The 21,231-nt window shown below is 42.3% G+C and overlaps 1 protein-coding gene across 1 annotated transcript in view; it reads left to right on the plus strand.

The window, feature by feature from the left end:
- Positions 1–18,484, plus strand: part of TPBG (trophoblast glycoprotein) — a 36,713-nt gene extending 18,229 nt beyond the window's left edge. Inside the window, exons 3-4 of the transcript XR_008576699.1 lie at positions 15,967–16,058; positions 18,345–18,484. The gene's annotated coding sequence lies outside the window, so the exon portion shown is untranslated. The remainder of the gene's footprint in view (positions 1–15,966; positions 16,059–18,344) is intronic.
- The last annotated feature ends 2,747 nt before the right edge of the window (positions 18,485–21,231 follow it).

A 21,231-nucleotide genomic window follows, 5' to 3' on the forward strand; every position in this document is an offset into this window, starting at 1 on the left:
AAAGACCCTTAGGATGGAAATGGGAGTTCTCTGTAAAGGCTCTTCATGCTGATCAGCAGCGACGAGATGTAAAAAAATTACTGGTGACAGAAAGATCACTTCATTTGCAAATATAATAGTCTCTACGAGAGGTGTTCGTACAGCCAAAGACATTACTCTCCTTGCCACTCATTACTGCGTCGTTAGTGTAAGGGACGTTATGATCGTGCAGACAGTAAATGAGGAAGCAGGTAACTAACCTGCAGCACTTTGAGAGTTGCGTATTGAAGACTTGGCCTCCTGGGGAACCAGCATAATACCCTGAAATGCAATATAAAACATTTACAACCTCTCTTTTAAAAGGCTTCCAAAGGGGAAGTTTCAGCTTTTCCATTTTTGTTGCAGAATGCTTCGCTGGAAGAAATACACTGTGAAGAAAGGGGCAAGCAGACAAAGTTCGCAGTAATTATCAGGCTTTGGGGGTTTTTGTTAGCAACTTGGTGATTTCTACAAACTACATATTTCAAAGCAATAAAATATGTAGAAGCAATCATTCCCATTTAAAACAGGAATAGAAGATACATTGTTAAAAATATTTTTTTAAACTTCGTCATATACAGCTGTCTCTGAGTTTCAAACTGAGTAGTGCAACCACCAGACAAAGCCTCGTGTTTCAAGTGTAGAGCCTAGTGATATATAAATAAGCAGTTAGAACATCTGATATACCTTTGTAGCCACAAAAAGATCTGTTTTCATTTATTTGCCAGTAAAATCTACATTTAAACAGTTAAATAACATATACAGTGCATTAATTTCCTCACTTGGTACAGAAATCTGTGACACATGACAGGATGTCCGCTTTATTTACTTTTGCTAGGAAAAGTTAATCAAATCTAGTAACATACTGTGTAAAAATAAAAAAATGCGTGGTAGAAAATGGAATTATTTTCATTTAGTTCCACATCTTAATCTGAGGAGAGAATTTCATATCCAATCCAAATTTATGCTGTTTTACCATCTGAAGACACGTATTTAAAAGGAATAGTTTTAAAGGAGAAATCCCATTTTAATTAGATTTTAATCCACCCACAGAGATGCTGCATTTTATTGATTTGATTAGCTGATGGCCATTCCTCTTGTGTAGTCACAAATGCGAATTTTTGTGAATCATTGGCAATTTCACTACGCGAGTCAAATACGTAGACACACATTGAACAGAGCAGAAACCAAAAATCCTTCCTCTGCCTCCAGCCTGCACTCATTCTTTCTAAGAACAAGTTATCATTACTCTGAGCCACATTTGTGCATCCTACCTCCTCGGGGAGGAGAAAGGTCACAACAAGGAGACGTTCTAACTGCCACTTGTCTCTGCTTCTATACCAGAAATCATTTTTAATGAGCGTGTTCGCTCGTTCCAGGGCAATCCCCACCATATCGCATCGCCCTGAGCCTGAACACGTGGGAGTCTTCAATAAGATTGTGCGCATTGCGAGCAGAGCAAAAATAGGTCTGCGAAAGATCCCATGATAAATTGCTAGCTGGTGTGAGTCACCTTTGAAACATGAACTGGTGTGCTTTGTTATTCTGTTTGCAGCGTTTATATGAGAAAGTTCAGTAAACGTGGCTATAAAAATTTATGACCGGTTTGAATGTGTACGAAAGAAGTGAGTTCATGTGTTTCCTGATGCAGATGGTGATGGAAACTAAGAGCATGTAGTACTCCAAGTACAAAAACCCCCAGAGCTTTATTGAGTGTGACCTGTCACTGTCCCCCCCCTCCACGCATTTCTAACAAGGCAGCGGCATTGGCCGGTGCACTGCACGGTGAACTGCTCCAGCTTAAAAAAAATAACATAGAAGATATTTCTTACATTCATAAATACAAGCTATGTTGCTAGGTGCTGCTGGGAATTTAAGTCCAAAAAATCTCAACAAGAAATTAGAAAGATTTAATTCTGCTCTCCCTATAACATAGGCTGAAGGCCCACAGTTCCCCATCCACCCTTTAATTCTGGGTCCTTTTATACCTAGAAATCCACCTTTAATTTCCCCCCGCAAGTTTGCAGATCCCAGCGCAGGGTTGTTTCAGACAGCATAACAGCGGGAATGCCCGGTCCCAGTCCAGAGGAGCCCTACTGCCAGTGTCGCAGAGAGACTGACTGGTGCTGGTGCAACAGCGGGAGGTTTCCCATACAATGTTCATCTCACTCTTTTGTTACCACACGGAGCCAATTAGCCCTGTAGCATGGATTTTCCTTTTACACCCTGCAACGCTCTTCTATGCTCATCACGGGAGTGAGGCAAACCTGCTGCTGGAGTGTAAGGCCCATGTATTTTGTTTTTCAGGAAAAACAAACAAACAAACAAAAGTAATTTATCTTTGCTGTGAAATAATGTGTGCTTTATTATTGTCTCTTACAATTAGGCCAATGCGGTAGTCTTCAAAAAAAGAGTAAACTTCCCTTCCTGATGGCATCGCTTGTTTCCCAGCAGTGACAGAAATGCCCAAGGAAAGATTTGCTGCGTTGGCTGAGCAGGACATAGTACGGGAAGCCTTAATATTAGGTAGTGCTTCTGCTCTGTCTCTAAATAAATCTATATCAGACACACAAACAAGCATGATTTTACCCTGCCCGTGCTTCTAACTGAAGAAATGGAATTTGGAGATCCTATGTCTCTTCTCCAGAGTCTCCAAACTTGGATGTCACACTGCAGTCCCTTTCAATAAGAAGTGGCATGGCAGTAGAGGAACTTCAACGCAGATTAGGGCAGCCCTGGTCTTCACTTACTGCACTATTTTATTTTATTTTTGTTGGATGATGAGTTCCCTTCCACTGGTTATTTTGAATGTATTTCAATCTCAATCTGTTTTATATAAGGTAAAGCACTATATTCTTCAAAAGAACCAAGAAGAGTAGCAAAGCTAGTCTTGATTGATACTGGGGAGAGAGAAATCGCAAACTCAAGATTCATAATGAGAAATTTATTGCTACCTGATAATGGCTCACTGTCTCCTCACTTAGTCTGAGAATCACAATCTAGCTACCCTTTTCCTTTGGTCTTATGAACAACCTATCGATTGAAACACTAACTGTTTCAAAGAAGATATCAAAGCAAAGATAAAACAGCCATAGGGTAAAAGTTATATTGTAACTAATACAAGACTGAAAAAGCAAGACTAAAAAAAAAAATACTTTGCTGGGAATTCAATAATATGGATTAAAAAACCTTGTTCCTTCTAAGCTTGAAGATATTATTGCATCTGCGATAATTTTCTACAATCTTTAAATCATGCATGTATTAAATTTTAGGGTGGAGATATTAAAGGAGGGTAGACCCAAGGGAATTCTTCAGGTTGCTCCGGGAATTTGAGAGAGAACATCTGAACTCCTCTGGGAGCCTAATGCTCTGTAATAAATGTAACTGCTGAATTATTCATCAAAAGAGTGTATAGTCTCATAAATGGTAAAAAACAGCTGAGGAAGTGACCGGAAGACTATTTTCTAGGAAGCCTGGAGAGTGATGCTCAGAATTTCATTGTCTGAACTATCTATCGGAGATTTGACCAACTTTGGTCTGATTCAGAAGCCTTAGGACAACAGACTCAACTCCGAGTGCTTTCCTGCACTCACGTGAGCTATATCCTCTGTCCTCCATGCTCAGACATGGGTGACGCATAGCAAATACCACCCTGTCTCATTTTTTAGCCAAAGAGTGGCATTTGGAACAAGCAGCCTGCTCCACAGTGCCAGGAGGCGTTGCACCAAGGCAAGGCACAGCTGTTGGACAACCATGAGCAGGGCAATGCTTCCCAGCAGGTTCCTCCAACCCCACTGGACGTGGCTGCCGTGTGGTCCATCAACCCAACGGGGTGAGCTCCTGCCAGTTGACTGACCCGTGGTGGCTTGCCAGAGCACCTGCATGAAGGCAGCGAGAGTCAGGAACCGCTGCTTTGCCCGGACCTGCTGATGGGTAGGATGTTACCCAAAGGGAAGCCACAGCTTCCAGCCTTGAATGTGGCTCCTTGCTTCTTTTTACCCTCCTTCAAGCACTCTCCAGCCCTAACTGAGTACTGCTACCTAGAGAGCCGGGGGTCTAGCTGCAATGTTAAGGGAAATGTCAAATCCTGAACATGATGCCTCTTTCTGCAGGTATTGAGAAATGCCTAAAATCAATACTGTTGTCCTGAAAAACATTTCAACGTTTTTCCTGTGTTTCAAAGATGGGAATAGGAGTACTGGGGCTTGTACTGATATGCAAGAGAAGGGAAGAAATGTGGGATAATGTTATCCAGATCAGTCCCCAGAAGGTAGGGCAGCAGCTATTTTTACTTGCCTTGAGATCGTGAGGAGGGATAAGGTCTTGTTGTTTCTAACATCTAAAAAAACAGAGGGGAGAGGCCAGAGCAGATATGCCAAAGAAAGTACAATATACATATGAGGAACTGCAAGCATTGCTAGAGCTGTGCATAACTAATCTTTTGTGGCAAGTAAATGGTTGGAAAGAGGTGACCATAGCTTATATTTCTTTCTGGAAGGTAATTGCCTATAATACCAGAAGAAATGTATCACAGGAAGTAATGGTGAAGAGCTGTTTTGTTGTCTGATTAATTATTTTAATAATACACAACCTTCGGTAGGTTATTCTGACAATCCAGCACAACTGCGGATAAATTGCACATTGGCAGTCAAAAAACGAAGAGGCAATTTCTAATCTATCAGTCTTTTTGCAGTGATTTTGCCTTCCTTTCTATGCAGGTAGTGCACCGAGAAGGTAGGTGGTGTAACCATGGGATTCCCAGGTTTCGGTGACAGTGGGAGCTAATATATCTTCAACCACTTGTGGCATCTTTGTTACCTGCTGGCTATTCTAGACTTCCCATCATATTAGCAGGGATGGACACCTTCAGAGGGCAGCTCGGAGCATCTGAACTATTGCTCTCTGTGGCTACACCTCCACTGCTGAAGGCTTTTGTCCAAGGGAGCAGGACAAACCAGGGTACGGAGTGGCTGGTGCCCTGACTTGCTAGAGCAGACTGACCATACCCACGCTGCACACTCATTTCACCGACTCTGCTCTGAGTGCTCCTCTAGCACCAAAACCTAAGCTGCTTTCCAATGGAAGGCACCTGAAATATTGCAACACCATGTCCTGTGGCAATCGATCCAAGCACAAGCAGTAGGTGCAAGGCCTGGCCATCCGTGTATCAAGCAGGGACGTAGGCAGAGTGACCAGCAATTGCTCTCTGTGCGTAATGCAGTAACAGGAGAAGAGCCGAGGAGGAAGCAGGTGCTGCCCGTGTCTCAGACCCCTATTTTAGAATAGCACCACCGTGCCCAGCTTTGTTAAATACAGCCCCACTGCAATAAATACAGCCTTATTGCAGAAGTGGTAAAGTGGTATCTCTTCATCATGTAAAGGTGAAATAGTGCTTCTGCTACTGGTTAAGTTTTTGTCCTGTCTGGTTGTCCTTTGGTCCCGCACTACAATGATTTCCATGTAGCAACTGGAAGGTCTGTGCTGCAGTGCACTGCGTGTGTAATGTGGTGCCAATGGTATGTGTTACGCCGCCCAGGTGTGGAAAGGGGATCGACCAGTGTTCCCAGCGCTTGCTGGGATGATGTCACAAGACTGTCATGAATCATTGGAGCCAAACTTGGTGTGATTTACATCCAAACCCTCTGGCCTGGAGTAGACTGTGGGATGAAATGGCCTGTTCATGGGTTTCCTTTTAAAGGGGACTAACTGGTTTGCTTCGGAATTAAGCTCAGAAATAAAAAAAGACACATGCACGCGCACATGCACACACACATGCACACGCGCGCATGCACACGCGCGCATGCACCCTGCTTCAAAAAAAAAACCCCAAAACAAAGAAATGGTTTATATGTAGTGTGGCTGCAAAGGTCCAGGAATGAACTGACAAGCTAAGTGATTTAATAGCTCAGCATTCCTCACATGCCTCTCTATCTTCAGCCCCCGTTTGAAGCCAAAAGGTTGTCCCACAGAGTGACTGATTGAGGAGGGCGTGTTTTGGGCACAGAAACCCAGCTACTGCAGCTTATGAACTCTGAATGCCACCGTTTGTTTCAGTGCTTAGCAAATGACACACACATGACGTACACTAAAAATGAACGATGGTCTCAGGCAGGCAGGGAAGCCTGAAATTCAAGCCCCACGTCCCTCCATATGGAGAAGCAGCACAGGTTTGGTCTGCTTCTGGAAGGGAAGGAAGGGGAAATTTCTCCACCTATTGGGACTCCTGCTGTTCCTTCTAGGACAATTCATCCTGAGTAGGTATCCGAAACACAGGAACATAATTCTCGATTCTGCAAGCTGCGCTAAGGAGCAGTGCTTCTGGTACTAAAACCATGACATGCACTGTCCCAGAGCAGCAGACACCAGTACCACGTCCCAGGATGTGCTGGCTCTGAGTCCCAGTGTGCAGTAGAGAGCATGAAGAGCTCAAGACCTTCGAAGAGACTTGGGAAGGGATGCAAGGTCTCAGGGGATGTGAAAGAATGGGCATGAGGAGGCCTGATGCCATAGCTGGTGGAGAGCTGGGTGCCCTCTCCAGGCTTCCCCACCAATTGTGCAAAACCCATCATGGTGGGTGTTCACCACCGTGCTACAAAGTGAAGTGCACAGCTCTGCCCCTCGCCCACGCTCCAGCCTCTGCCCACTTGGGCAGGGCTGAGCCCTGTGCCCGCAGCTGCCTGCCAGGGGGAAGGTTTGTGGTGTATGAATCCTCAGCGAAGAGACATTTTTCTCCACGTCTGGGTCAAGCACATAAGCTCCAAAACGGGGACATGCTCTCCTTCCCTGTTTTATTATCAGGTAGGTTCCTTCTCAGTATGTAAGCTGTTTCCAAACAGTGCTTTGAAGCCCCTCACCACCTCACTGTACGTAGCCTAAGGTTTCCTCCTGCAGCCAAGCAAGGAGGTGGTTACTCAACTCTGCTTCCAGGACAAGGGTTGGTGGCTCCTTCTCTGTATTCCTAATTGAGGATGAGGTAGAGCTCTTGATTGCCTCAAACCATTTTCTTCTTTCTTATGGCCAGTCAGAAAGAGATATTTTCCCTTCTCTGATGTTCCTATGTGTTTGTGACAGCTTCAGTCCCAGGTCATACTCTTCCAAACACACAGTAGGAAGAAAAATCACCCTCCTGAAGAAACTGCCTACTTTGCACCAGAGTATCAACATTTTAACACCAAGCTATGCAACATCTACTTATGGTTTGCAAATTTAATTCACCAAATGATTCACCAAAGCATGTGTATGGTAATTTATTTTTTTTAGGAACAAAAAATACGTTGATTTCATAGCAAAAATCAAATACAAGAATTAAAAAAAAATTACAAAAATAACGTTCTAATTCAGATTAGCATCCGCATACAAAGTATCTACAGTTTCAATTAAACTTTTTTTTTTCCTTTGACTGAAAAAGATGGTGGTCCATCTGTTATTTTGTTTATTTTTTAATGTAATAGAAGTAAAAGCTATCTTCAATGAAATGAGGTAATGTCCATCAATAATTTACTTTCAACGGCTATAATATTTAAAGGTAATCATCCACTGGGCCATTTATTAGCCCTGACAGAGTGAGTATAGTGTCAGATATCATTGAACTGCCTGGGGGATTAAGGGACCAGCCCTGCAAACTCTGGCATACTTGCCAGTCAAACTAGTCTCCAGGATACAGTTAAACCAGGTCATAACCCTTTGCTTGAAGTAAATGCATTTAAGTCCGTTCTTCCTTTGGATCATTGTCTCTCTGGCTTCAGGGAAAGTGTGAGAGTTAGCTCAGCACTGGAGGAAGAATTTTATATAAATGTAATATACCCCCTTTTTTTTTTTTCTTGATTCATCATTTAACAGGTAACTGGTTGTCTGTATCATTTGTCTATAAAACTGTAATTATAGACTCTGTAAAGTATTGTAAAAGCTAGAAGTAAAAATGAAAATATTAGACTAATGGGCTCTTTCAGTGAGGTTAGGAATTTCAGTAAGCAGATACCTCTCAGCAATTCTTTTAAATCCTTCAGTGATGTGCAGGAAAGAAAAAAAACTTTGCTTCAGAGATTTGAATTATATTTGCTTACATAAAACCCCCAACTTTTCTTCCTTGTATTCTGGTTTAAAGAGAGTCATAAAATCAGATCGTGCTGCTATAGCATCACAATGCATTTTATTCTTTTAATAACTATGATATCCACGACTTTTGATGCATCCAAGAAAGAAAAAACCCAACTCACCAACATTGGTTTTTTTGCCTAACACCTTTTCATATTGCGCTAGCCAATAACATATTATGATTAGAGGCAATGCTGCTAAAGGAGGAGAAAAATGAAAGACTGAATATTAAATCTGATCCACACGTCCAAGTCAATGTTGCTGCCTCATGTAGCAAACACGAGTTTATTGGCATTATCCGCCCCTTTCTCTGATCTGCCATATTGAACCATGCACTAGCTCTCAAGCGTACATTAGTCACATTTAACATACTTTGTCCTGAAAAAGCAAACAGGACAATAATTGGGTTGGGCTGTGTTTGGAGAAGAGCCCTGTTACTGACCGCGCTCGGCCAATGACTCCTTCAAGCTGCCCGTGCCATGGTGTCCGTCTGCATCCCGAGGGCAGCAAACAGCCCGGCGGCAGCAGCACCGTCCCCAACCCAAAGCGCTGACCTGTCCGTGCCCAACACCCGAACAGAAACAGCCGGGAGGAGGAGAACCGGCGTGTGGCTCCTGCCCGGCTGGTGTTTCACGGCCTGCCCTGCTGCTCCCCATCTCGCCATCAGCTCCACCAAGGGACTGGCTTTATCTTCCCTTCGCAGCCACCAGCTCCCTCCCTGGAGGGCGAGAACTTTGGGCAACTCCTGCCAGCAGCATGACAACCGCTTTATAGCCGCATCAATGCTATAAACTGCTGGAGCAGAGCCATGGAAACTTCTTCTAAATGAAAAATGAAACTTTTCCAAGCAAAATGGGAAAAAGTAGTCATGTTCTTTGCTGCAGCAGTGTGTGTAGTGCAAACCGTGACCCACAGCGATGCACTGCACAGGTAGAGTGAGCCTGAATGCCTCTAGCTCAGGTGTAAAGCAGGCTGGATTTTTCTTGCTTAGGCTACGCTTAGCTTAAATTCATCCATTTCATGATTAAAATGTGCATATTTAGTCCTAGAGAATCCCTTCTACCCTGAAAGTAAGATCTCAGTAAGTTTTTCTCCTTGCTGAGTTTCACACTCTTCCCAGAGTAAAGAATCTGATTGCTGTTTTTCCTCTGTATCTAATTTGCATTTATCTCGGAGCTACAACTTCTCATATGCAATAAAGCTTTCTTTACTTCCTCAAAAGCTACGGTTTCCATGGGCTCTGCCGGAGTTGAAAGAAAGTACGGATAGTATCTGAAATTCAAGAAGGAGAGAAAACAGAGTAAGAGAACGTTTGTTTTTATTCTTTTTTTTTTTTTTGGGGGTAGAAAATCAATAATGTCAGATTATGACAGAAAGACCAGTATTATGAACTAATAAAACCCAGCCAGTTATTACATGACAGTTGCTGAAGGCAATTAATGTGCTGGGTACCTTCTCATCATATTTTAAATAAATGAGTCTATTAATCAAATATAAAGAAACTTTTGCACACTGTAACTGATTAAAGCTTTATTAAGTTGCCATCAAGACCAGAAACACCTTAAAATTAATTGCAAAAAAATGCTGAAAATTCATACAACCCCCTAAGTTTTACCTGAAAGGCAAAGTAGCATTTAGCACTATCTGAAACCAGCAGATTCATGTGTTGCAGCGCTTCAGAGGTCCTGTTTCCAGAGGCTGTCTCCCAGGTGGATTCTCAGCTGTCTGATAATGCAGCTGAGTGTTACAGCCTTTTCCTCAGTGGAGGAACTAATTTGGGTATTTCATGGGGGGGAAAGGAGCCAGGGAGAAGGAGTTTGTAGGTATGTAATACCTTTGAGATCTCTAGCCTTTTGGTCAAAAATAGCTGAAATTAGCTGACATATGAACAATTATAAAGCAAGACCTGGAAAACAGATGATGTAAGCCCAGCTTCCTTCAGAAAGTAAGCTATAAAGGCAGAACAGACCAATTCAGCTTTTTTGCCTCCTTTACAAACTTAGAAAAGCAAAGCCAGCAGCTAGGAGGGCTGGTAGAGGGTGGCAGGGAAAAAAAAAAAGTACGCAAATTATGTAAAATTTATAAAACATTATCCCTTCCTGTCACTCTTTAACCCCATCTCTTTTAGCCAAATAGCATTATTTTCAATGACAGAAACAGATTTCAGGACAGAAGAGGAATTCTTTCAATAAAGGCAAAGTTTGAAAGGCCAAAATGCTGCTACTGTGCTTCTGGGTCAGAAGGAGAAACTTCTATAGAAAAACAATGGGTCAAATTTATCTTTGGGGTGGCTGTCAGGTAATTCCACTGCCTCCAACAGAACTATATCGCTCAGGCAGGGATGTTTTCTGATTTTGGGTAAAAGTGCAGAATACAGAGAGAATCGCTGGCTCTGCCTCTGGGTTCCTGCACTAGGAAGCCAATTTAGTCCTAGCTTGAGACCGTGCCTAATTACTCTCAACATTAGTAATCTTTTCAAGTCTTTTGCTGAGATTGGACCTCTATGTATTTCAATTTTTGGTGAGCTGGACATTGTGCCGGTAGTAGGTAGAGAATTACTATGTAGACTTAACAGCTGTTTTCAAACATGTTTCCAAATTTGTAGCTTGGTTCACGTGTCGAGCCGTTATCAGATTGCTGTGCCAAGCCGAATCAGTACAGCATGCTTTAAATATCTAGACTGAGACAGCTACAGCAAGTGATCGGCAAATGGTATGAAGCAGATGTACAGTAGCTATAGAAACCACTGCTTACACAAACCAAATAAGCATGGACCATTACCTACAATTTGGTTCACGTTCCTTCAACTGCGTCATAACATCTGTTGTAAGGAACCTTGTAGGGAGCACTGAGAAAATATGTTGAACACAAATACTGCTGAACGAAGAATAAAGCCATTTCAGACTTAATGGTGCTAAAAGGGTGTTTAAATGTACTAATAAAGAAACTAATGAGGGATGCTGTTGGTGCCAAAGCAAAACACTAGAGAAAATTAGCTACAGTAACCTGCTTGTGAAGCAACACACATTACATCACATTGGCACAGGCTGTAGCAAGACAGTGTCGTAATTGCTTTAAGCATCAATTTAAAAAACCCAGATTGTTAAGAAATTTGCACTATTTTTATTACTTGATGGCATACGACCATCACCCTTGAAGATTTTGGCTTTCCTGCCTGAAAATCTTACTCTCACTTCAAAAGTAGATTGAAATAAGAAGATTTGAAATGAGGATTTCAGCCAACAGCAGCGACCACAACCTTCTTTGTCTCTTTCTGGGCCTCCAAGAGTCCACCAAGAAAATATTTGTCTTGTTTCAAGCAAGAAAAATTGAAACAACATAAAAGGAGATGTAAAAGCAGACACTAGAAGTAATGATGTATTATATATCTATCCTAAGGTACAGATGAAATTCTCACTTGCAGCTCACCCCTTCAGGATCTCTTTGCTTTAATTGTAGACCTGATGGCCTGGAGAGTGCTCTAATGTCATGAAGATACTTTCAGACTCCAAGTCAAGATGCTGAGTTTGAAAGGTAGATAAGTATGTGAGAAAGCAAAGAGAAAAATCATTTGGGAGCCAATACCATGGGTGGTTGTGAGGCTTTCTCCACAGACAGGGCCACAGCCTTTCTCAAGAATGAGTGAGTGGTGGAAATAACCACTGGTCAGCAGCAACACTGGGCCCCTAGTCTGAAAAATGCTTTAATTACTCCCTGGAAAAGAGTGTTGCACCTGCATTTGGCAGAGGGGTTTGGCTGACTCTGTGCCACTAACTGCAGTCAACCAGCTGTTAGCATCTGTGCCCAGCTTTGAAGAGGATCCTTTATAGAGGACTGAAAGGGAAAGCTAGGAGGGATGAGCAGCCATATGCACTCTAAATCCTGCAGTCTTTATGCATCAACCAGCAAACCAAGAAATTAATATCGGAGGATTAACTGGTTTCATATCAAAATATAACAGGTAGACAGCTCCATTGCATTGTCTCTTGCAAATCCCATCCTAAGTCACCCCTTGAAGACAATCATCAAATCTCAAGTGTTTATTCAAAGGCCAATATCAGATTCCAGACTGTGCTGTTTTAGTTTGTAATACTGTCAGGTTTATGATAGATATACTAATTTTCATTCCATTGTCTAGGAGTTCACTCTGGTAATACCTACTTAAAATGTCCACAGGCTCCATTGCACTAGGTGATATATAAATATATAGAAAAGAGACAGTCCTTTTCCTGGAGATGTTGCAGTTTTTAATAAAGAGAAAAGGACTGCAGAAAGGAAGGGCTGTTAGGAATGTTTTACAGATAAAAACCTGACATATAGGGAGATCAAGACTTCAAACCACAGAATCTACAAGTGCACTTAAATGAGTATTTCTGCTCTTTCTAGCTCCAGAAAGTATGTCCTTATGTGTTGGGTTTGCATGGCAAGGTTTTGGTAGCGGGGGGCTACAGGGGTGGCTTCTGTGAGAAGCTGCTAGAAGCTTCCCCTGTGTCTGACAGAGCCAATGCCAGCCGGCTCTAAGACGGGCCCGCCGCTGGCCAAGGCCAAGACAATCAGTGCCTCTGTGATAACATATTTAAGAAGGAAAACAAAAGAGGTAGAAAGAGCTTTTGCAGCTGGAGAGGGGAGTGAGAAGATGTAAGAAACTTGCAGACATCAAGGTCAGTGCAGAAGGAGGGGCAGGAGGTGCTCCAGGCGCCAGAGCAGAGATCCCCCTGCAGCCTGTGGTGAAGACCATGGTGAAGCAGGCTGTCCCCTGCAGCCCATGGAGGAAGGATGAGGGGGTGTAGAGATTCCACCTGCAGCCCGTGGAGGACCCCACGCCGGAGCAGGTGGAGGCACCTGAAGGAGGCTGCGGCCCATGGGAAGCCCGTGCTGGAGCAAGCTCCTGGCAGGACCTGTGGATCTGTGGAGAGAGGAGCCCACGCCGGAGCAGGTTTGCTGGCAGGACTTGTGACCCCGTGGGGGACCCCACGCTGGAGCAGTCTCCTCCTGAAGGTCTGCACCCTGTGGGAGAGACTCATGTTGGGGAAATTCGTGAAGGACTGTAGCCCATGGGAGAGATTCACGTTGGAGAAGTTCATGAAGGACTGTCTCCTGTGAGAGGGACTCCATGCTGGAGCAGGGGAACGATGAGAGGAGTCCTCCCCCTGAGGATGAAGAAGCGGCAGAAACACCGTGAGATGAACTGACCGTAACCCCCATTCCCCGTCCCCCTGTGCCGCTGAGGGGGGGGAAGGTTGAAGCCGGGAGTGAAGTTGAGCCCGGGAAGATGGGAGGGGTGGGGGGAGGTGTTTTAAGAGTTGATTTTATTGCTCATTCCTCTACTCTGTTTTGCTTAGTAATAAATTAGATGAATTCCCTCTCTAAGTTCGGTCTGTTTTGCTCGTGACAACAATTAGTGAGTGATCTCTCCCTGTCCTTATCTCAACCCGCAAGCTTTTCGTTATGCCTTTTCTCCCCTGTTTGGTGAATAAGGGGAGTGAGAGAGCGGCTCTGGTGGGCACCTGGCCCCCAGCCAGGGTCAACCCACCACACCGTAGTATATCTATAGCCCATAATACTAAACTAAGAAGAATAAGAATTTTTGAGGATTTGAAACTAGGAGATCTTTTCAATGACTGTGATAAGGTTTAGGTTTTCCCAGATCATTTCACATTTCCCTGGGAACAGAGATAGGAGTGACCACTCAGTATAACACTCTGCCAGTATGCAAGATGCTAAGAAAAGAAATTATGTCCTTCAAGGGCAGGACTTTGCATTCATTCACCCTTGTTGAACTTCATGATTCTTCTTAGCTCATTTCTCCAGCCTGTTAAGGTCCCTCTGAATGGCTGCACAACCCTAAACTGAGGCAGTTTCTCAAGGTATCAAGCCTGTAACTCCTACTTAGCTTTTAAGTGAGAGCTAAAAGCCTAAGTGCATGCTTTGGTGAATCTGTTGTCAACTTCCTACAGTATTTTCCCAAACAGGTTGACAGGGAACACCATCTCAGTCATTTGATGATGCCCCTGGGATGTGGGAGACCCAGGCACAAGAACCTGCTCTGCTTCACTCATAAGAAATGGCTTTAAGCTTTGATGTAGGCTCCTGCTGGAGCTGTTTCCATTTGTGTAGCTTATTGTCACAGGTCTGCTTTATCCCAAACGAACAAATCAGTCACTCAGTTTTCACTAATTCTTCTATGGCTGTATCGATACCCTTTTAACTTCTATTTTTTTTTTTTCTCAGAAGAGCCATGAGCTTGGCAGTTTACACCCTTTAGACTCAGTCTGACTTTGTAGAAGATTCTTGGCCGAGGCAGGTGATCGTTCCAACATTTATGTTTTGTGTCTGCCTAGAAATGAGAGAGCACCACTGAGTGTATATTCACCTGAGGGGAGAGTCTCTCAAAGTTCTTCTATACCTGCTCTTTGTTCCTTATTTTAGCCCCAAACTCAGCCACAAGAAGCAGGTACAATCTAAATAACTTTTTTTAATAATATAAAGAGAATCAGATAAGCACTGAAAAAGTGTGCAACATAGAAAGGATCTATCTAATTTAAAAAATATCTGCTCTTCTCAGAGGGTGACATTTTTTCAGGAAAACATCATCTAGCATGTCAGCTGGGTTAGAGATACTACCCATTATCACTAGCATGCAATATTTTTGTTCTCCTACCTGACATGGAGTCTGGCAGGGACAAAAAATGGTTAATGGGCAGAGACCAATTCTAGTTAAAAAAATTGCCTGTAAAAAATCAAATAAAAGGGGGAACAAATTTTCATTTCCATGGCAATAGTTCTTTAAAAAAAAAATAAAAATGTGGAAGTGAATATGAAATATATAAAATAAATTAGTTGGCACCACATAGTTCTATATACCAGTTAGTCCTGTGTAGGAAACTGGAAAGTTGGCATATTCATACACAGTGGTAATTAATTATTTCTTATCAGTTCAAATCTAAGTTAAATTTAAATCATTTATCTGGATTTTCTAGGCTCTACTTTATAATCCTTTCTTCCAAGAACCTCATGGTGCTTAATTCACATTGCTTTAGAAGTGGACTTCATAGTAGTGTTCATTATCTGTATTTTAACATCCTTAACAATTCTTTTGCAGAGAAATCTGCAAAAGTTGGTCTACCAAAAAGGATTTCCACAGTATAAAGTTGTTCTTCATGAGACCTACTTGAGACTTTCAAATCTTTGACTTCATTGTCATTGTTTGCATTCTTAATACTTTACATATTATTAGAGCAGCTAGTAACTCAGTGCAACTGTAACAATTAATTTAGAGTTGATTTAAATGAGTTTACAAAGGGAATCACAGACTCCTGTTGCCTCCACTTCTTTTCTTTAAACTAGAAGCTAGCAGCACTGCAGATTTATGCCCTGATCTTATCAATTGCTCCATGCTGTTACCTTCATAGGTCCTGCTGATGACAATGATGTAGAGGTGGATACTCAGGAAAAATACATGAAATGGAAGAATAGATTTCGCATAACTCTATACTTAGCTCAGACTTTTCAGCCTTTTGAAGGAAAACTTGTTAATATTTTTCAGACTATAAATGGTAGAAGAATGAAGCTTCTGAAATCCATTTGTATATTTCTAGAAAATTTTGTAATATCTAATGGTGCATGAGATATGTTAGAACTCAAATAAAAACAATATTAAAAACATACTTGTTTGTGGAAAGAAGTAGCATTACTTTCTGGAGATTCAGACACCCAGTATATCATCCTGAACTCATCTGTTCTGCTTCTCACTAACTTGCATATTTCCCTTGGAAAATTTATGGTTTAAACACATTTACAGGCCAGAAAAGTTAAGCCAGTGTGTTCTGTAACACATACCTTATGTGTTTTCAGTCTGGTTTCCCAGGGGAATGCAGCTTATGGGATCTTGCTGTCTCTGTCTATCCATCTATCGTGTGCCAGCTACAAGCCCATCTGACAGAAAGGTAAGATATGAATGACAAATAATTTCCTACAAATTTCATGAAAGACTGTGGCTGGGCAGATGAGAGTGATCTAAATTAATGTCCCGCGCTGAGGGAAAGATTGGAGAGTGAGTCTAAAAGCAATTGTCAGCAACCTGGTCAGAACAAATTCATCATGTGCATTGGCCTGCTGATGGGTCGGCGCATGGGCAACTCCGACCCACGCACAGCCCCTTGCCTAGCCATGGAGAAAGGGACACGACTGAGACACAGGCGTATCATGAGCGTGGGGTGACGGGCCATCCGGGGTCCCCTCTGTGCCCAAAGGAAGAGAGAAAATGGAGATAACGCAGGGGAAGCCAGGCAATGACCCAGTGGGTTATCGTGGCAGGGGGTTAGGGAACGTGCCAGGTTATTGTTGTGAAGAAATGAAGCAATGCAGAAAACAAATCCCTACGATGGCATCTGCATTAGTTTCACTGGTTCCAAGGCGATTTTTTTGCTTGGAGTAATAATGGGAATTACTCTTGTGTTTGCTGTTTTAATATGACATTCTTGAGTGTGTCAGGGCAGTAGAGGCAGAATCCAAAACTATCGGGTCTATTAGCATGAATTTTGCTGAAGGACTTGAAATGCTGAGATTGGAGCCAATATTAGATTCAAGCCTCTTGAGGGCAAGTAGAGCCACGTTTGAAAATGTATTTCATATGAGGTATTTATTTATTTATTATACTGTAGTTTCTCAGACACTTTTTCTCCCACAGTCACTGTTGAAAAAAATAAAAAAAACAAACAACAAAATTACATTTAGTATTTTGCAGGAAAAGAAATGGGAGCAAGATCTGTAGATAGTGTATCGTTCTGGAACCTTGGTGACTGAAAAGATTTAATACTCCTATTAACAACAGCAAATAAAGAGTGATTGATTATATAAAACCAAATAATTTGTGTTCTGCTAAAGTATATCTTCCATCCAGTCATAATTTGAAGTTATCTAAAAATTAAGAATCCACTACCAGCCCTGCTAATTTGTTTCTCATTGATTACAAATAATTAATGTTCTTAATTTCTCATTTGTATTTAACAAGCCTGAGCTTACAGCCATTAGTTCTTTTTATGCCTTTGTCTGTTAGGATAAAGAACCTTTTAGGGCCAATATTTTGTCTCTACGCTGTAATCATGTCACTTCCAAGTTTTCTTTTGATAAACTAAACAGATTGAGTCTGTAACTACAACTCCTTTGCTCTTAAATCATTTCACGGCCCTCTTCTGACCAGCCTCCAACTTTTCAACATCCTGCAAGAAAACTACAAGCAGCAAAGATGGGACCCATCTCACCAGACAGCAAACCTCTGAACGATTCCCTTTATAATCACTTTCTGCTAGCAAATAGTTCATCTCGACCCAGCTTGCATATCTATTTCTGGATGAGACGAATCTCTTCTTAAGCCAGTGCTGATGAACCCCAGTCTCTTATTCCAATGTTGGGGTCACCAGTACTGTGTACTGAGGTAAAACTACATCCTCCTATGACTCACAACTTTGTTGCTTGCATAGCCAAAGGCTGCCTTAATCCTTTCTGCTCCAGTGCCACTGGAATTGCATGCTGAATTGTCTACTCACTCTGACCCTTAAATCCTCTTCAGACTTGTGTATTCAGGATTCAGTACCCAACCCTGCGACTTTTCTTAGGTCAAGTTATCAGGTTAGTTACTGCCATCTGAAGGTTTTTCTAAAGATTCATCTGTATTTTGGCACTGAGCTACGCAAAAAGTATACGTGTGACTCACAAAACGAGATGCAAAACAAACAGATCGCTGCAACAAAGTCTGGGTCCAGAAGCAGCTAAAGACAGGTTATTCCCAAACATGAGGTAGCATGAGCTCTCCAATACGCCATGCTTTGTCCTTTCATTTCCATCACAGCTTCCAACTGCTTCATTCCTTGAATGAAGACTAAGAGACTTAACCTGTTCCCATTGCTGTCTCCATCCAGCTCTGGAGCAAAATATTAGTATTTCATCTTAGCTCTATAAACTAATATTTTTAAATAGCTTCTGCAGCTCTTGTGGGACTTTCCAAAACCAGAACACTCCCAAGTAGAGGGATGAGAGGTAGAATTTATCTGCCTACATCCCTTACTACACCTGTAACTCATACAGTCAGGTATCTATATTATTTAAGTTCCTCGTATTTACTTGAGAGAGTCCTGGCTTACAGCCATTAAAAAACCCCCAACAATTTCCACTTTTCCTATTGCTATTCCTGTTAAAATATACTCTCTTTTTCTCTCTTTATTATAACCTAGGACTCAACTGAAAGTCGAGACCTTGATTCTTTAGTCTGGGATGCTCATGAGCACTGTTGGTCCATATGCATGGAGCTGCGATACAGCTCTTTATCTGACTTCGGTATATGAATAGTCAAGGAATCCCTTAGGCTACCCTTAAGAAGGTAAGTAAATATCCTTGCCCAAGTTACATGCTTTTCTTCATTGTAGCATGTAAAGAAGAGGACTGTAAAATCAAGTTGTCAAAACAGTATTCAAAAACATACAGTTTATACATATCACAAACATAGGTGTATATTCCTGCTTCTCCTTGATCCAGGCAGTCACAAAGGTTTGTCTTTTTTTCTCTGTAACCTTTACTAAGCCAAGTTGTATAACCTGTCATATACATATACATTTACCATATACATGGTAAATACAGGCAGGCACCTATTTGTGTTGGGGGGCACTTATAAAAAGTATCTCGTTGACTTCAACTTACATAGTTAGATGTACTCTGCTGCAGAATAAACTTCAGTGAGTGTGAGAATGAACATGAGAAGGTGAGAGACCATCTTTGCTGATGTTTGAAAAAAATACAGATTCATCAGGCCTGCAGTATGAAGTATTTTGGTTTTAAGCACTTGGTAGCACTTTTGTAATAGCAAGTCTGTCAGTCTTTTCATTATGAAACTATAAACACTTGATAAAACAAGACCTAGGAGCTCAAATAGTGTACGTAGTGTCAAGCTGGCAAGCCTGGCTAGTTTTTCTCCTGTGGGGAAAGTAAGTAAATAAAAGACTCCATTTTTTTTTTTCCTTTTTTAATCACTCTGAAAGCAGCTGTCTCTCTATAAAAGAATGGAGACATTTATTTTGTTCCCTTATGACAGGCAAACTAATCCTTAAAATTGATAATTCTTTTTTTTTTAATATATGTAATATATAACCATGATGCTGTAGCTTAAATGAAACCTGTGCAACATACTTTTTTTTGCCTGTGCAGTTTTCCTCTTTTATTTAATATTCTTAAATGTTTTTAAAAAACTTGGAGTTTTTTCTCTCTCTCTTTGAGATATTATTTGATATCTGAAAAACACAGGTCATTTCAAAGTGACATCTCCTTGCCTGCTGTCGGTTCTTCTGGTAGCTCTCCTCTAAGTGCTCATGTCCCCTCCTGCTCCACACCATGCTGCTGCCCAGTGCCCAAGGTACCCTCAGGCCCTGGCCCTAGTAATGCTGAGGCCCCGCTAGATGCAATAATGTATGTGCAGAAGCTTAACAACCAATCAATGTGCAACATTTGCATCTGATTAGCACACTCCAGTCAGCACTAATAACATCACTAACAGGAACAACTAGTAGGGATTTTGGGCAGGTCCTGATGAAAAATATGTAGTTCTAAGGAAAAAGCATGGCAAAACCCCTCTTCCTCCTCTTCGTCATCTTCATCCTTGACACTGGCTACACTGGAGACAGTCCCCATGGTGGACGATCATCTGGGACCTCTTCATGGCCAGGTACTGGGGAGTTTTACCTGTTCCTTTTCTCTCTCTCTTCTGTTTTTTAGTTTTCTGAGCTGGTTTTGGCTGGGATAGAGTTACTTTTTCTTCACAGTAGCTAGCATGAGGTTATGTTTTGGATCTGTGACCAAAACAGTGTTGACAACACAGGGATGTTTTTGTTACTGCTGAGCAGTGCTTACACAGAGTCAAAGTCTTTTCTGCTTCTCACCCTACCCCACCAGTGAGGAGGCTGGAGGTGCACAAGGAATTGGGAGGGGACACAGCTGGGACAGCTGACCCCAACTGACCAGAGGCATATCCCAGACCATACGATGTCATGCCAGCATATAAACCTGGGGGAAGAAGGACGGGGGGATGTTCAGAGTGATGGCGTTTGTCTTCCCAAGTAACCGTTACGTGTGATGGAGCCCTGCTTTCCTGGGGGTGGCTGAACACCTGCCTGTCCATGGGAAGTGATGAATGAATTCCTTGTTTTGCTTTGCTTGTGTGTGTGGTTTTTGCTTTACTTATTAAAGTGTCTTTATCTCAGCCCACGAGTTTTCTCACTTTTACTCTTCCAATTCTCTCCCCCATCCCACTGAGGGAGAGTGAGCAAGCAGCTGTGTGGTGTTTAGGTGTTGTCTGGGATTAAACTACAGCATTTTTCCAAAACTTAATTTATACCTTTAAAATCAACATATCCCATCAGCTACAGATGTCGCTGATTAATCATTGTGCATGTGGACCAGGCTCAGCATCCATCGTGCAACTCTCTCTCCCGGTATCCTGTCTTTGATAGCCAACATTAGTGAATGCCAAGAGAAGAGTGTAACAACAAGATAACCCTATAGCAATATTTCTCCAGAATATCTTCCTAGGCCAAATAATTTGTGGTTTAGGAACTTCCCTGAGCCTCAAATTCTTAAGTTGTATGTTGGTTATTAGGAGTCCTTGTTTGACTTTTCTGTCACAGTTGTGTACCATTGCCTTTTGGCTCTATGCAACCTTTTAGCACTTCCGACACACTTTGGCAAGGATTTCCACATCCCTCTGCACTGTGTGGATGACTCCCTTCTGATTTGTCTGAACCTGCACTTTTCTGGCTCCACCTGGTGCCCCTCGTTCTTGTATTAGAAGGGACCATAAACAGTAGTTTCCAGCCTTCTCCTTGCCACTCCATGCTCAGCATGACCTCTTGGCTGTTTCTTTACCAGGGTGCAAAGCCCCAGCCATGCCAGGCTGAAGGTGCACGGCTTGTGGAAGAAGAGTGGGAGTAAGGGAGTTCTGCCCAAGTCACACCATTAACAGGCACAGTTCTGAAGGGCTGGGAGATTCTACAAACAGAACAAGGTTCAGCATTTTAAGCTAGGATTTGAAACATGCAGTCTACCCCAGCATAGTGCAGGACCATAAAAACCAAC

Source organism: Grus americana, chromosome 3 (assembly GCF_028858705.1).
Source record: "Grus americana isolate bGruAme1 chromosome 3, bGruAme1.mat, whole genome shotgun sequence".
NCBI lineage: Eukaryota > Metazoa > Chordata > Aves > Gruiformes > Gruidae > Grus > Grus americana.